Source organism: Cherax quadricarinatus, chromosome 40 (genome assembly GCF_038502225.1).
Source record: "Cherax quadricarinatus isolate ZL_2023a chromosome 40, ASM3850222v1, whole genome shotgun sequence".
NCBI classification, from domain to species: Eukaryota; Metazoa; Arthropoda; class Malacostraca; order Decapoda; family Parastacidae; genus Cherax; species Cherax quadricarinatus.
In genome coordinates, this window is record NC_091331.1 from 6,083,757 (window position 1) to 6,100,304 (window position 16,548).

Below are 16,548 nucleotides of genomic sequence, written 5' to 3' on the forward strand. Positions count from 1 at the left end.
AGGAGATTGACTGGAAAAACCTGGAGCCCCATGGGGGTCCCGAAACATGGAGAGCCAAGATGATGGATGTGGTACTGGAAAACCTCCAGCAAGACTGGACCTTGTATTCACCTTGAGTAGTTCTGACATCGAGGATATCATGTATGAAAGGCCCCTGGGAGCTAGTGATCATGTGGTTCTGTGCTTCGACTACATAGTTGAGCTCCAAGTGGAGAGAGCAGCAGGAATAGGGTGGGAAAAGCCAAACTACAAAAGGGGGAACTACTCAGGCTTGAGGAACTTCTTTCAAGACATTCAGTGGGAGAGGGAACTGACAGGAAAACCAGTACAAGAAATGATGGACTATGTCGCAACAAAATGCAAGGAGGCAGAGGAGAGGTTTGTTCCCAAGGGAAACAGAAATAATGGGAAGAACAGAACGAGTCCTTGGTTCACCCAAAGGTGTAGGGAGGCAAAAACTAGGTGTACTAGAGAATGGAAAAGGTACAGAAGACAGAGAACTCAGGAAAATAAAGAGATTAGCCGAAGAGCCAGAAACGAATATGCACAGATAAGAAGGGAGGCTCAGCGGCAATACGAAAATGACATAGCATCGAAAGTCAAGACTGACCCGAAGCTGTTGTACAGCCACATCAGGAAGAAAACAACAGTCAAGGACCAGGTAATCAGACTGAGGAAGGGTGATGGGGAATTCACAAGAAACGACCGGGAGGTATGTCAGGAGCTCAACACAAGATTTAAAGAAGTATTTACAGTGGAAACCAGTAGGACTCCAGGAAATCAGAGCAGGGGGGTGCACCAGCAAGTGCTGGATGAGGTACATATAACCAAGGAGGAGGTGAAGAAGCTGCTATGCGAACTTGACACCTCAAAGGCGGTGGGACCAGACAACATCTCTCCGTGGGTCCTTAAAGAGGGAGCAGAGATATTGTGTGTGCCATTAACAAAGATCTTCAACACATCATTTGAAACTGGGCAACTCCCTGAGGTATGGAAGATGGCAAATGTAGTCCCAATTTTTAAAAAGGGAGACAGACATGAGGCACTAAACTACAGACCTGTATCACTAACGTGTATAGTATGCAAGGTCATGGAGAAGATCATCAGGAGGAGAGTGGTGGAGCACCTGGAAAGAAACAAGTGTATAATTGACAACCAGCATGGTTTCAGGGAGGGAAAATCCTGTGTCACAAACCTACTAGAGTTTTATGACAAGGTGACAGAAGTATGACAAGAGAGAGAGGGGTGGATCGACTGCATTTTTTTGGACTGCAAGAAGGCCCTCGACACAGTTCCTCACAAGAGGTTACTGCAAAAGCTAGAGGATCAGGCACACGTAACAGGAAAGGCACTGCAATGGATCAGAGAATACCTGACAGGGAGGCAACAACGAGTCATGGTACGTGACGATGTGTCAGAGTGGGTGCCTGTGACAAGCGGGGTTCCACAGGGGTCAGTCCTAAGACCTGTGCTGTTCTTGGTATATGTGAATGACATAACGGAAGGAATAGACTCAGAAGTGTCCTTGTTTGCGGATGATGTGAAGTTAATGAGAAGAATCAAATCGGATGAGGATCAGACAGGACTACAAAGAGACCTGGACAGGCTACAAGCCTGGTCCATCAACTGGCTCCTTGAGTTTAACCCTGCCAAATGCAAAGTCATGAAGATTGGGGAAGGGTAAAGAAGACCGCAGACACAATATAGTTTAGATGGCCAAAGACTGCAAACCTCACTCAAGGAAAAAGATCTGGGGGTGAGTATAACACCGAGCATATCTCCTGAGGCGCACATCAATCAGATAACGGCTGCAGCATACGGGCGCCTGGCAAACCTACGGATAGCGTTCCGATACCTCAGTAAGGATTCGTTCAAGACTCTGTATACCATTTACGTCAGGCCCATACTGGAGTATGCAGCACCAGTTTGGAATCCACATCTAGTCAAGCACGTCAAGAAATTAGAGAAAGTGCAAAGGTTTGCAACAAGACTAGTCCCAGAGCTACGGGGATTGTCCTACGAAGAAAGATTGAGGGGAATCGGCCTGACGACACTGGAGGCCAGGAGGGTCAGGGGAGACATGATAACGACATATAAAATACTGCGCGGAATAGACGAGGTGGACAAAGACGGGATGTTCCAGAGATGGGACACAGACACAAGTGGTCACAATTGGAAGTTGAAGACTCAGATGAATCAAAGGGATGTTAGGAAGTATTTCTTCAGTCATAGAGTAGTCAAGCCGTGGAATAGCCTAGAAAGTGAAGTAGTGGAGGCAGGAACCATACATAGTTTTACGACGAGGTATGATAACGCTCATGAAGCAAATAGAGAGAGGACCCAGTAGCGACCATTGAAGAGGCGGGGGCCAGGAGCCATGAATCGAATCCTGCAACCACAAATAGTTGAGTACACACACACACACACACATACATATGTACATATATATATATATATATATATATATATATATATATATATATATATATATATATATATATATATATATATATATATATATATATATATATATATATATATATATATATATATATATATATATATATATATATATATATATATATATGTCGTGCCGAATAGGCAGAACTTGCGATCTTAGCTTAAATAGCAACGCTCATCTTGCCATATTGGACAAGCGAAAATTTGTGTATGCAATAATTTCGTCAAAATCATTCTTAACCTAACGGAAAAACTATATTTCACTGTATTTGTTCAGCATTAAATTATTGTAAACAAATCTAAAATATATTTAGTTGGGTTAGGCTAAAATAAATTACTCTTGTTATAATAAGGTTAGGTAAGTTTTCTAAGATTCTTTTAATGCAAAATTATAAATTTTTACATTAACATTAATGAAAAAAATATATCTTTAAACGTATAAGAGAAAATTTTAGAAAGGACTTAATTTTAAATGAGTTCTTGCTAATTGACCAATTTTACATATTCGGCACGACATATATATATATATATATATATATATATATATATATATATATATATATATATATATATATATATATATATATATATATATATATGCATGATTATATTATATAATATAATACCATAGTGAAAAAAAAATATAATGAAAATTTCTCTCTTCTCTCACAAGCTCTTGAATTTCTTAATAGTAAAGTTGTCTTTACAAATAACAAATCAATTAAAAAATCTGCCAAGGACTCTTTGGTGTGTATATACTCCATCCCTTGTAAAAGTTGTGACAACTTTTATTTAGGACAAACTGGTAAGTGTCTTGAACCCAGAGTTAAGCGACATTAACATACAATAACAATCGGACAAGAATCCAGTACTTTGTTTTATTCATATGAGGTGTGGAAAATTTTTTGATTTTCCGAAACTATAGTGCCTAATAGGTGTTTAATGTGTCTATATGGGTCAAAAATGTATTTGAAAATAAGAGTAGAACCAAGAGTTCCCTTTGCGCATGCGCGGATGTGCGGGGGGGGGGGAGGCGCGGATTGTTTTGAATGTGGTGAAGAAGCTGAGAAAGCATGGAACCACGAAATTGACATTCACGGCGGCCTAAGGATTAATATAGGCCTCATTTCATAATAAGAAGTGTCGTAACTGTTCCTGGTGGAGAGTGAGGGAACGTGATTTACGGGACCACGGTGGTAGAGTGGTAAAATGGGTGATAAGAGTAGGGGCGGGTGGCAGGTGCACGGCCAGGGTGAGTGTCCAGGGGACATACCCGTGTGTTAATCCTCGCTCATCGGCCTCAGATCTCAATGGAGTGACCTCTAATTTGTGTAATAGTTATGAGACGTTAAATCGTCTTGTGAATGGTAATGTAATCAGTGATAATAACATTGAGTTAAGAGAATGCGGGATGTGAAATAGAGCGCCTTGCTCCGAGTGAACGTGTGACTCTCGTACCGGGGATAATGGAGATTTATAGAATCACGACTTCTAACCGGGACAAACCGACGGATACCTCGTCCTGCCGGAATGAGAACCGTGTCGGTGTAGCAGGACATCGAAACTGAGATGGTGAATGGAAGAAATAAGGAGTATCAATCACCCACAGTTAAGTAACCCTTCTAGTTATAACAAACTTATGCTGGCCAGTAGTGTTATGTTATAATTAGATAGGTTATGAGTGATCCAGCTACCTCAAGTGATCACCAGAGAACATCTGGTAAGTGGTGGGATTATGTACAAATGTTTTCCTTGATGGATGTATCCAGGTGTATCCTACCCCCCTCCCCTTCATTCAGCTAAACTAATATAATCTATACAGTCCACAATTAATTAGTAGCACCGTACTTGTGGGTGCTACCCAATCCATACTGGTCTCGGATAGATATGGATAAGATTGTGAGGTCGAGGGGACCACTTGGTGCGACCAGGGGTGGTTAAGTTTTCTCACATGTCTACACGGGGTGACTACGGTAAACAATATGATTGTCTCCCAATGAGATTACTGGTATGTATATAATGTTGAGGTACATACAGGTAAGCACCCTAGAAAATTTTCCATATCTGCCCGTTGGTCCTTCGAGAACCGGATGCAATCAGTGAAAAAATTAATTGAATTAATTACTTAATAATTAAGTGACTGATTGAAGGAAGTGGGTGTAGGGTGCACAAGTTTAATCGATCGTGTGATGGATGACAATTAGCCCAATTAATTGCTAGCACATGTGTGGCTAGGATTTATACAAGAGTAAAGTGCAAGAATTACTCTTATAAGGCGCCTACTTAAGTTGTATAATCAGTGATTAATAATTCTCTAACCATGACTGGATCTAATGGAGTTAATGTGGCTGACAAGTCCGTGAATTTTAGAGTAATGAAAGCATCATTACAGGCTATTAAAAGCCATGTGACGAAGGCATTTGATTTAATGAATCAAAGAACCGTGAACCCTAATGAATTAAAGTTATATTTAGATGCTTTAGAGAGTAGATTTGATTGGTACAAATTGTGGTTTAAAGACTGTGAAAGAGATCTGCTGGAGAATTGTGCAGATGGAATGGAAATGAATGTTTTAATTAATCAACATTACGAATTGGAAGAAAAACTGTCTTGTAAAAGTAAGGCTTTGAATAAATTAAAGGGTGTAAGCCAGGCAGTTGATCAACCTATTAATGCAAAGGGTGGGTTTGCCAAAACCTCCATAGTACGGTCTGGAGGAAATCAGACTAGGTCGGCAGGAATTAATTGTTCAATTGCAGACCAGCCAGCCAAACAGTTCTAAGGATATAACACATAATGACGCTGAAGTATCTGTCAAGTCTCAAAAGGGAAAATTAATCCCAGTGGTAATAATCATAGTTAAGAGTTAAATAGGCACATATCAAGTCAGGAATCAGTAATAGTGGTTCCTCACATCAAGGTAAGAGGAATAAGTACCTCGGTAAGTGTAACCCGGTTAATAAGAGGTCAGGCAAGGAAAAGAGAGACTGCCTCTTCTGCCAGGGTACTCATTTCACTAAAAATTGTAATGCCTGTAATTCATGGGACATTAAAGTGGAAAGAATGAAAGAACTTGACAGATTTATCAGATGTCTAGACAATCATAATGTAAAGGATTGTCATACCAAATTGAACAGTTGCTATCAATGCAACAAGGGAAAGCACCATACAGTTATGTGCAGGGTTGTATGTGATTCTTATAATAATGGTGACAATAATGATAATGTTAATAACCCTGACACTACAGTGACTGATGTAAAGGTTGCAGCTAATGGCAATAATGATGGCCTAGCTGAGGTAGCCTTGCCGGTGTTGGATGTAAAAATTCAGGATAAAGGGCATAAACCCAAAACCATACGGTGTCACTCTCCTCAACACTGGTACGGGCCATGTAATATATGGCAGACTACCGCCTAGTAATAATGACTAGAGGAAGTAGTGAATACGGTCACGGTGTCTTACTCATGAAAGGTCAACCCAGTACAAGTATTCTTCTATCGAGAATGATGTTGAACCAGTCTAATTTGTGGGAGCTGGACAGCATAGGGATTAATGTAAATGAGGAAAGTCCAAATGATTCCTTTACTCAGGAACAATACCTGAAGGATGTTAAATGTGAATCTGGACATTACTGGGTGCGACTTCCGTGGAAGCTTGACCGTCCAGAATTACCTACTAATTATAGGATGGCGTATGGACATTTAAAGGGCCCAGCTCTGCGAACTGAGCAAGACACCAAAATTGCTGACTGCTTATAATGATATAATTAATAAGCAGTTAAATAATAAATTGTTCTTACTTCAGGCGACGATAAATGCACACCTTAAATGCACAGGCGGTCCACTGAGCGAAATAATTGGGTAAATAATCTTATGTGGACAATTTCCGGGTGTGACGTCAACTGAAGAGGAACTAATGAGGATATGTGAAGGGGTTAATGAAATAATGAAGAAATGTGCTGGGACTGACTTGGGATACTGAGAGACTTGTTATTGTTAAAGTCTCAAAATTCCAGTATGCCCAATAAATTAATCCAGGGAGCATAGGCTTATGCCCCTGAGAGAATGGAACACTAATTAGTCCATTTTGAGGGTTCAATAAATATGGATGGCCATGGAGTTGGTGCCTATATGCAGTAATGTGCTGGGGCTGACTTGGGATACTGAGAGACTTGTTATTGTTAAAGTCTCAAAATTCCAGTATGCCCAATAAATTAATCCAGGGAGCATAGGCTTATGCCCCTGAGAGAATGGAACACTAATTAGTCCATTTTGAGGGATCAATAAATATAGATGGCCATGGAGTTGGTGCCTATATGCAGTAATGTGCTGGGGCTGACTTGGGGTACTGAGAGACTTGTTATTGTTAAAGTCTCAAAATTCCAGTATGCCCAATAAATTAATCCAGGGAGCATAGGCTTATGCCCCTGAGAGAATGGAACACTAATTAGTCCATTTTGAGGGTTCAATAAATATGGATGGCCATGGAGTTGGTGCCTATATGCAGTAATGTGCTGGGGCTGACTTGGGATACTGAGAGACTTGTTATTGTTAAAGTCTCAAAATTCCAGTATGCCCAATAAATTAATCCAGGGAGCATAGGCTTATGCCCCTGAGAGAATGGAACACTAATTAGTCCATTTGAGGGTTCAATAAATATGGATGGCCATGGAGTTGGTGCCTATATGCAGTAATGTGCTGGGGCTGACTTGGGATCCTGAGAGAGACTTGTTATTGTTAAAGTCTCATAATTCCAGTATGCCCAATAAATTAATCCAGGGAGCATAGGCTTATGCCCCTGAGAGGATGGAACACTAATTAGTCCATTTTGAGGGTTCAATAAATATGGGTGGCCAGTGAAGATGGGAAAATTGTACTCCACATTATGTAAGTCGTCTTGCAACGACCTCCGCCTGGCCGCAGTGTGGAAAATTTTTTAATTTTCCGAAACTATAGTGCCTAATAGGTGTTTAATGTGTCTATATGGGTCAAAAATGTATTTGAAAATAAGAGTAGAACCAAGAGTTCCCTTTGCGCATGCGCGGATGTGCGGGGGGGGGAGGCGCGGATTGTTTTGAATGTGGTGAAGAAGCTGAGAAAGCATGGAACCACGAAATTGACATTCACGGCGGCCTAAGGATTAATATAGGCCTCATTTCATAATAAGAAGTGTCGTAACTGTTCCTGGTGGAGAGTGAGGGAACGTGATTTACGGGACCACGGTGGTAGAGTGGTAAAATGGGTGATAAGAGTAGGGGCGGGTGGCAGGTGCACGGCCAGGGTGAGTGTCCAGGGGACATACCCGTGTGTTAATCCTCGCTCATCGGCCTCAGATCTCAATGGAGTGACCTCTAATTTGTGTAATAGTTATGAGACGTTAAATCGTCTTGTGAATGGTAATGTAATCAGTGATAATAACATTGAGTTAAGAGAATGCGGGATGTGAAATAGAGCGCCTTGCTCCGAGTGAACGTGTGACTCTCGTACCGGGGATAATGGAGATTTATAGAATCACGACTTCTAACCGGGACAAACCGACGGATACCTCGTCCTGCCGGAATGAGAACCGTGTCGGTGTAGCAGGACATCGAAACTGAGATGGTGAATGGAAGAAATAAGGAGTATCAATCACCCACAGTTAAGTAACCCTTCTAGTTATAACAAACTTATGCTGGCCAGTAGTGTTATGTTATAATTAGATAGGTTATGAGTGATCCAGCTACCTCAAGTGATCACCAGAGAACATCTGGTAAGTGGTGGGATTATGTACAAATGTTTTCCTTGATGGATGTATCCAGGTGTATCCTACCCCCCTCCCCTTCATTCAGCTAAACTAATATAATCTATACAGTCCACAATTAATTAGTAGCACCGTACTTGTGGGTGCTACCCAATCCATACTGGTCTCGGATAGATATGGATAAGATTGTGAGGTCGAGGGGACCACTTGGTGCGACCAGGGGTGGTTAAGTTTTCTCACATGTCTACACGGGGTGACTACGGTAAACAATATGATTGTCTCCCAATGAGATTACTGGTATGTATATAATGTTGAGGTACATACAGGTAAGCACCCTAGAAAATTTTCCATATGAGGTATAAAAACCATTGTGAATCTTAGAATAATGCTAAAGAATTACTTCCATGTAATTTTAGTTCAACGAAATGTTGTGGAACCATGATGCACAACATGTTTCAAATTTGAGTTCTGGCATCTATAACCTTGACAGTTTTATAGTCCAGAATATTGTTCATAAACATAAAGGTAAAAAATATTGTTCACAAAAACACAGAATGTGTTTTTTGTCAAAAGAACAATTTGTCTTGAATTTTGGAGGATTTTGAAGTCAGTCGTGGAGTGTACCGGTGAGCCAACCACAGTGCTCGTTCATTCTTTTTTTTTTTTTTTTTTGAGTTGATGGCTTGAACTTTTTTAAACTGAATTGCCTTTACACTTTTTCTTTCTTCTTGGCTCAATATAATTTAAATTTGTTTAGTGGTTTGACTTATTTGCAAATGACCCTTTATTAAAAAAGTTTAATTATTGTTTATTATTGAAACCGAGCCAGTAGGCCTCCCACAGTGTAATCTAAGGTATCACCTCAGTGTTTAACGTATAAAATGTGCTTCTATTGCCTCTTCTTCCTATCCCTCTGAAGATATATATATATATATATATATATATATACCCTGAAATGTGTACCTCTTCAGTACAGGAAAGACTGTGCTATAACTTAAATTGCCAGGCATACCATCTAAAGGGGACAAAAAGATACAAAACATCCAGGCCAGGGGAAAACCTGGGTAGCCACAGCCACTCAAGAGGGAGAGGTTTTTTAGTGCCAGGAAGGAAAAAAAACTGGCAGGAAATGGCAGAAATCGTACACCAAATCCAGTCATTCCTGGAGTGGAACCACAGTCGATGGCCTCCACTCCAAACCAACAGATACAGATACTAATGCCGGAAAAAAAATCCCCCCCCAGTACCAACAATACCACCAGTCCGATAACATTCTTCTTTGCAAATATACAGGGTCTAAAGCCAGCTACAAACAACAAAATACCTTTCATCCGTGGACTGCTTGCAGAGGCAAAGGCAATGTTCGCGGCTTTCACTGAGACCCACATAAAGGATCACTTGGACAACGAAGTATGGATCCCAGGTTACAACCTATACAGATGTGACAGAGTGAACAGGCAAAAGGGGGGGGTTGGCCTGTACATTGCAGAGTCACTTGTTTGCACAGAACTGCTTAATGCCTCAAATGACGTAGTGGAAGTTTTAGCAGTAAAGGTCGAGAACCAAAACCTAGTCATTGTGGTAGTCTACAAGCCTCCGGATGCAACATCCCAGCAATTCCAGGAACAGCTGTTAAAAATTGACCACTGTCTGGAAAATCTTCCAGCTCCTGCACCCAACATCTTGCTCCTGGGGGATTTCAACTTAAGGCACCTAAAATGGAGGAATATAGCAAATAATATTGTTGCAGAAATAACACCAGGAGGCAGCTCTGATGAAAACTCACACTCACACGAGCTTTTAAATCTCTGCACAAAATTCAATTTAAACCAGCAAATAATAGAGCCTACAAGACTGGAGAATACACTAGACCTCATCTTCACTAACAATGATGATCTGATAAGAAATGTCACCATATCAAAAACAATATACTCAGATCACAACATAATTGAGGTTCAGACATGTATGCATGGAGCCCCAGACCGACAAAATGAGACTAGTCATGAGGGAGCATTCACCAAATTCAACTTCAATAACAAAAACATAAAGTGGGACCAAGTAAACCAAGTCCTAACCGATATAAGCTGGGAAGATATACTAAGCAACACAGACCCAAACTTATGCCTAGAACAGATTAACTCGGTGGCACTCGATGTATGCACAAGGCTTATTCCTCTAAGAAAAAGGAGGAGTAGATGTAAAATAGAAAGAGACAGGCGCTCCCTTTACAGGCGACGGAAAAGAATAACAGAGCGGCTAAAAGAGGTCAATATATCTGAAATGCGCAGGGAGACACTGGTCAGAGAAATAGCAAGCATCGAACTTAAGCTAAAAGAATCCTTTAGGAGTCAGGAATCGCGGGAAGAACTAAAAGCCATAAATGAAATCGAAAGAAACCCAAAGTATTTCTTCTCCTATGCCAAATCAAAATCGAGAACAACGTCCAGTATTGGGCCCCTACTTAAACAAGATGGGTCCTACACAGATGACAGCAAGGAAATGAGTGAGCTACTCAAGTCCCAATATGACTCAGTTTTTAGCAAGCCGCTAACCAGACTGAGAGTCGAAGACCAAAATGAATTTTTTATGAGAGAGCCACAAAATTTGACTAACACAAGCCTATCCGATGTTATCCTGACGCCAAATGACTTCGAACAGGCGATAAATGACATGCCCATGCACTCTGCCCCAGGGCCAGACTCATGGAACTCTGTGTTCATCAAGAACTGCAAGAAGCCCCTATCACGAGCCTTTTCCATCCTATGGAGAGGGAGCATGGACACGGGGGTCGTCCCTCAGTTACTAAAAACAACAGACATAGCCCCACTCCACAAAGGGGGCAGTAAAGCAACAGCAAAGAACTACAGACCAATAGCACTAACATCCCATATCATAAAAATCTTTGAAAGGGTCCTAAGAAGCAAGATCACCACCCATCTAGAAACCCATCAGTTACACAACCCAGGGCAACATGGGTTTAGAACAGGTCGCTCCTGTCTGTCTCAACTACTGGATCACTACGACAAGGTCCTAAATGCACTAGAAGACAAAAAGAATGCAGATGTAATATATACAGACTTTGCAAAAGCCTTCGACAAGTGTGACCATGGCGTAATAGCGCACAAAATGCGCGCTAAAGGAATAACAGGAAAAGTCGGTCGATGGATCTATAATTTCCTCACTAACAGAACACAGAGAGTAGTCGTCAACAGAGTAAAGTCCGAGGCAGCTACGGTGACAAGCTCTGTCCCACAAGGCACAGTACTAGCTCCCATCTTGTTCCTCATCCTCATATCCGACATAGACAAGGATGTCAGCCACAGCACCGTGTCTTCCTTTGCAGATGACACCCGAATCTGCATGACAGTGTCTTCCATTGCAGACACTGCAAGGCTCCAGGCGGACATCAACCAAATCTTTCAGTGGGCTGCAGAAAACAATATGAAGTTCAACGATGAGAAATTTCAATTACTCAGATATGGTAAACATGAGGAAATTAAATCTTCATCAGAGTACAAAACAAATTCTGGCCACAAAATAGAGCGAAACACCAACGTCAAAGACCTAGGAGTGATTATGTCGGAGGATCTCACCTTCAAGGACCATAACATTGTATCAATCGCATCTGCTAGAAAAATGACAGGATGGATAATGAGAACCTTCAAAACTAGGGAGGCCAAGCCCATGATGACACTCTTCAGGTCACTTGTTCTATCTAGGCTGGAATATTGCTGCACTCTAACAGCACCTTTCAAGGCAGGTGAAATTGCCGACCTAGAAAATGTACAGAGAACTTTCACGGCGCGCATAACGGAGATAAAACACCTCAATTACTGGGAGCGCTTGAGGTTTCTAAACCTGTATTCCCTGGAACGCAGGAGGGAGAGATACATGATTATATACACCTGGAAAATCCTAGAGGGACTAGTACCAAACTTGCACACGAAAATCACTCACTACGAAAGCAAAAGACTTGGCAGACGATGCACCATCCCCCCAATGAAAAGCAGGGGTGTCACTAGCACGTTAAGAGACCATACAATAAGTGTCAGGGGCCCGAGACTGTTCAACTGCCTCCCAGCACACATAAGGGGGATTACCAACAGACCCCTGGCAGTCTTCAAGCTGGCACTGGACAAGCACCTAAAGACAGTTCCTGATCAGCCGGGCTGTGGCTCGTACGTTGGTTTGCGTGCAGCCAGCAGCAACAGCCTGGTTGATCAGGCGCTGATCCACCAGGAGGCCTGGTCACAGACCGGGCCGCGGGGGCGTTGACCCCCGAAACTCTCTCCAGGTAAACTCCAGGTATATATATATATATATATATATATATATATATATATATATATATATATATATATATATATATAAATTAATTATAAGAGAAGTGTGGGACAAGAGTGTACATTAGTATGTACAAGCCAGCTACACCTTCCACAACACTGAGTATGAAGCGAGAAAAATGGGTATTTAGTACATCACGTTTTCACACGTACACAGAATTTTGTGTACATCGTGGTGGTATACGCATCAGTATTCTGTGTGTGTGTGTGTGTGTGTGTGTGTGTGTGTGTGTGTGTGTGTGTGTGTGTGTGTGTGTGTGTGTGTGTGTGTGTGCACGCGCGTTAGTAGTGGTGCTAGCAACAAAATACTTATTACTATTATTATTACAAACTGCAACATCAGCCGCAGCCGCTGTGACTACTACACAGAAGGGACAGGAGCTCGAGCTATGACGCTTGTGTTATTGTTGATGGGGTAATGTATCTGGCATTTTAGAATGCTGTACTCAACTATGCAGTTGGTGGTGCCTGCAGACACTACCTAAATAAACCAGGCTTGTACCTTGCTTCTGTTATCAACACAGTATTCACACACAAAATGATTCCAACAAAACTCGTAAATATTTAAAACTGACTATAATTTCAAATCAGATAAATATACCAGTATATTATTTCCCTTCCAAGTAGCGGCTATAATACCAGCAGCACGACTCACAACCCAGAAATTACAAATAAAAACTCCACATTTCGGGCCGTGCGTCATTATCGTGGTGCGAGGGGGAAAAGAGGAGAGAGCCAAGGTCAGATCAAGGCACTGGAGAGGTCACCAGACACACAAGGTCAACTCACTTGAAAATATTTCACTGTAATTATTAAATCGCAGGAAAACCCAAGAAAGACAAGCCGTGTGGCTTATTTCCATTGACCTAAAACGCTTTCATGATAGTTGTGACAGAACCCACAGGCATAACACCAGACGCAAACATCTCTACGACATTCCCCGTGTCCGACTAAACCTTCACAAAAATTCAATGTATGTCAAAGGCCCTAAAATCTGGAACACCCTACCTGAGAACTCTAGAACTGCAGACACATTCATCACCATCAAAACTACCATTAGAAAACATCTTATCTCCCTGATACACCCCATCAACTAACTACACGAATACCACCTGGTGGTTCACACTTACACTCACTCACCCATTTGACCATAAACAGAAATATTAATCTCAATCTTAAAATAATGAATCCTATGATACTCCAATACTGAAACTATATACTGTGCCAAAACAAAAGCATTCACATTGCTAAACTCACAAACTAGTATTTAGTCACTTAGCCATAATACCAACTTACCTCATAATTTGTAATATTTTAAAATAAAGAATTAAACTAAGTCTGCCCGAAATGCCTAGCCATGCTAGGCGTTCTAGTGGTACACTCTGTAATCATTATTTAACTACATGTAAACCACACAACAACCAAATTCTGTAAATTCAACATTGTAATCTTCATAGAGAATAAACTTTGAATTTGAATTTGAATTTGATGTCCTTCGATCGTCTTGACAAGGGTGCCACAACCATCGAATACGTACTTACCAAGTTAATTTTCTAACGATGCTGCCAGAGTCGATTTCTCGACTCCAACGTAACTCAAAATATAATTTTTCTTAATTTTATATAATGTTAAGTGAAGTAAGTTTAGGTTATTTTTATTGAGTTAGGTTACGTTAGGTTAGGTTAGGTTGGGTTGGGTTGGGTTGGGTTGGGTTGGGTTGGGTTGGGTTGGGTTGGGTTGGGTTGGGTTGGGTTGGGTTGGGTTAGGTTAGGTTAGGTTAGGTTGGGTTACGGTAAAATAGGTAAGGCTGGGTTACTTTGTATTATATATACTCATCAAACACATAAATTTAACTAAAGATAAAGAGATAAGAAAGACGTGGCCGCAACGTGTGTTGTAACAGTTAACTCTCTAGAGGCCTCACTGGTCGTAAGAATGTTGTTAAATTGCATGAGCAGACATCAGTTGTGTGAGCAAATATCAATTGCATGAGCAGAGACATCGGTTGCATGAGCAGAGATATCAGTTGCATGAGTAGAGACATCAGTTGCATGAACAGAGACATCAGTTGCATGAGTAGAAACATCAGTTCCACGAACAGAGACATCAGTAGCATGAGTAGAGACATCAGTTGCATGAGTAGAGACATCAGTTGCATGAGCAGAGACATGAGTTGCATGAGTAGAAACATCAGTTGCATGAGCAGAGACATCAGTTGCATGAGTAGAAACATCAGTTGCACGAACAAAGACATCAGTTTCATGAGTAGAGACATCAGTTGCATGAGTAGAGACATCAGTTGCATGAGCAGAGACATCAGTTGCATGAGTAGAGACATCAGTTGCATGAGCAGAGACATCAGTTGCATGAGTAGAGACATCAGTTGCATAAGTAGAGACATCAGCAGCGTGAGTAGAAACACTCACGCAGTAGCTGTTACATTTAGTTATCACAAGTGTCTCCCTCTTTTTACCCACTCCCCACAACCTATCTCTTAACCCCCGAAACACACACGAGTACACATACACTCATGAGTACACACATAAATACACATCAGGTGTGTGTGTGTGAGTGTATGGCCGAGCGTATCCCACCATCTGGTTCAGTTGTAATACTGAAACAACACAATACACTCTAGTGCTCCGGGAAGCTTCACATCTCTCTCCTAATGACAGCTGACCCGTCTTTCTACACTGTAGTAACCTTACATTGACCATAATGATTGATTTATAAGCAAGAACTTCGCAAAAAGTCATTCCCTGCCAAGAAACATCAGCAACACTCATCGGTGTTCTCAATAGGTGACTGCCTGACACAGGTAGGTTGAATTCGTGCTTATTTATCAATAAAAATAGTGATTATAATAAGAAGCAGTTACAGCGTATAGGTAATTATACGATAGTTTAGCAGCACACTGTTGGGGGGTGTCCACTATGTTAATGTCGCACACTGTGGGTGTACCTAACTGTACTAAATGTACCTCCATCTTGTCCTGGTATCTTCTCCATATACACAGCAGAGGTATATTTAATACCTCATATATATGTGGTTCCTTGAATTATCTCCCCAGAATTAAACTCTTTGTAAGGAAATGAGGCTCCTGGAAAATACTTAGAGATAAGGCTTCTTTGAAACAGCCCCAGCTTACCAAACCTTTATTCAGAGTACATAAAACTACTTTATTCAGAGTACATAAAACTACCTTATTCAGAGTACATAAAACTACTTTATTCAGAGTACATAAAACTACCTTATTCAGAGTACATAAAACTACTTTATTCAGAGTACATAAAACTACCTTATTCAGAGTACATAAAACTACATTTTCAGAGTACATAAAACTTTATTCAGAGTACATAAAACTACTTTATTCAGAGTACATAAAACTACTTTATTCAGAGTACATAAAACTACTTTATTCAGAGTACATAAAACTTTATTCAGAGTACATAAAACTACTTTATTCAGAGTACATAAAACTACTTTATTCAGAGTACATAAAACTACTTTATTCAGAGTACATAAAACTATATATTTAGTCATTGTTGTAAATAAGAATTAGTTTAAAATATCAGTACATTTACTTTCAGATTTGGAGATATTTTTACTACACTTAATATATACTATTTCTCATATTATGTCACAAAATATATTAGTGTAGCAAAAATTATCTACAAATTCCTGAAATATAATATTACTAAAGAATTTCTTGTCGAGTAAATAAATATGAGTATCAGTGGAAATAAAGACGTCCAGTTCCTGATCAGCCGGGCTGTGGCTCGTACGTTGGTTTGCGTGCAGCCAGCAGCAACAGCCTGGTTGATCAGGCGCTGATCCACCAGGAGGCCTGGTCACAGACCGGGCCGCGGGGGCGTTGACCCCCGAAACTCTCTCCAGGTAAACTCCAGGCAAAATATGGAAGTCCTCATCACGAAAGTAAATCTGGATATTATTTATCAGGTGTAGGAGTATTGCCAAGGACTGAACTACATGTGACTATGTCTCT

At 40.8% G+C, this 16,548-nt stretch overlaps 1 protein-coding gene across 3 annotated transcripts in view; it reads left to right on the plus strand.

The window, feature by feature from the left end:
• Positions 1 to 14,995: 14,995 nt before the first annotated feature.
• Positions 14,996 to 16,548, plus strand: part of LOC128687377 (uncharacterized) — a 32,030-nt gene continuing 30,477 nt past the window's right edge. For 2 of the 3 annotated variants that reach the window (XM_053774821.2, XM_070092663.1), the window contains exon 1: positions 14,996 to 15,360. The gene's annotated coding sequence lies outside the window, so the exon portion shown is untranslated. The remainder of the gene's footprint in view (positions 15,361 to 16,548) is intronic. The other variant, XM_070092664.1, reaches the window with a different exon arrangement.